Below are 1,915 nucleotides of genomic sequence, written 5' to 3'. Positions count from 1 at the left end.
TGGGCACATATATTTACCTCTATAATCCACATCATTGGAAATAAATTATTCATATTTATAAACATTCAGAAAATGGAGTTTTAGTGCATCATTAAGAAAATCAGTGACTCTTCTTTAATATTTTTAACTATCATTAAATTATTTTACATGCATTGAAAGAAATAGTTCTTATCTAGAACCTATCATTAATATGAGTTTTGAATTTAAAAAAACACTCCTTTTTGGATAAAATAATTTATATTGTTTTTTCATTATAAAAGAAATAGACATTCTGTAGAAAGTGGATTTTATCGAGTTTGTAAATTATTAAAAACCTGCTGAGTTGATCACTCTGAAAGTGATCATGAAGCAGTAATCTTAAATGTAAATCCGGCAGCGCTTATGATAATTTCTAATGATGAAACATTAATAAAAACCTGATGAAATTTGCATCGTAAGATAATTTAAACTGGTGTGCATTTATGCTTACTATTTTACTGTTGTACATATTCCAAACATCTATATTCCCTTAATATATATTAAAAATTTAAATTTTTATGTGTGTGTTTTGTCTAATATTCGAAGATATTTAAAGAGAGAAAGTTGTGGAAGAACAATGAAATTGTCAATTTTGGATTTTATGAAAGAAAACCTAAAATCACAAAAACGTTATTTATTTATTTGCTTTCTTGTTTATTTATTTATTTATTTATTTAGATATCTAATCTTATTTACCACTTTTAGAAAATCTCATTTTTAACTGGGCTTGGACTTAGAGGTAGAAGCTTTCAGAAAGGAAAGCCTCTGTCTCTTAGCAATCTGTTCCTGGTGTTTTTCTGGGCCCTCTTTCATTCTTTTGATGGCAAGTTTAGCATATTCTGCAGCCTCTTCCTTATTTTTCTTAGTACTCTCTTTTATCAGAGCCATACACAGACGTTAGTGTTGGAGGACATATGGAGTAATAAGAGGCTGAATCTTGGGCACTTTGGTTCCAGGTTTCTTACTATCTTTTTTAGGGGCTTTCTGAAAACATATTGATGGACATCATCGTCTTTAGAGATTCAAAAGTGTAAGGATTCTGCCAACTCTTTTGGGCCCCAAGTGATGATGCACAGTAGTGTCAGCAAGTCCAGGGATGTTCTTCTCCCCAACCCCCACACTTTTTTTTTTTTTTTTTTTTTTTAAATAATGACCAAGTTGAGGGGGAACACAGAGACTGGCATCCACAATGCAACTCTGACCAGATTTGCACTTTCTTTCTCCTGTCTTCCTTGGTTTGTAGCAGCAATGCCCCTTCGTCAGCAGCACGCAGGCATAGTCATGGGTCAAGACACCTGGTTCCTGGGGAAGCCTTGTCTGTCATTACTGCCACTACCTCAGACCGTGTAATCTTTCCAGCCTTCAACCAGTGCATCAGCAGCAACTTCTGTGGTCATAAGCTTCTCATAAAAGGTACAAAGTTTGCATTAATCATCCACTTCATTGAGTTTCTAGAAGCCAGTAGTTGGGAAATAGATGTTCAGCTTCATCTTGAAATAGCGTACTACCTCCAAGGCATGACAAAAAGAGAACTATGAAAATCATATTTAGCTGGGCAGTCTTTACAGAATAGATTGAAAGAAATAGGATGGATGTAACATAATACAGATTTTTCTCAACTTACAGTGGGGTTATATCCTGAATACCTCATTGTAAATTGATAATATCATAAGTAAAAAATGCATTTAATATACCTATCCTACTAAATATCATCACTTAAGCTAGCCATTTTTTTTTAAGAGGGGGAAAGTATGACCATCAAGGAGGAGCAGAGGGAGAGAGATAATCTTAAACAGATCCCATGCTCAATGCAGAGTCCAGTGGGGGAGAGGGTTCCATCTCAGAGTTTTGAAACCATATAAATTGAGCTGAATTCAAGAGTTGGACACTTAATCAA

The 1,915-nt window shown here is 34.2% G+C and overlaps 1 pseudogene; it reads right to left on the bottom strand.

The window, feature by feature from the left end:
- Positions 1-735: 735 nt before the first annotated feature.
- LOC116582710 lies at positions 736-1,508 on the bottom strand (annotated as a pseudogene).
- Positions 1,509-1,915: the final 407 nt, after the last annotated feature.

Source organism: Mustela erminea, chromosome 2 (genome assembly GCF_009829155.1).
Source record: "Mustela erminea isolate mMusErm1 chromosome 2, mMusErm1.Pri, whole genome shotgun sequence".
NCBI lineage: Eukaryota > Metazoa > Chordata > Mammalia > Carnivora > Mustelidae > Mustela > Mustela erminea.
This window is presented reverse-complemented; position numbering and strand designations above follow the sequence as displayed.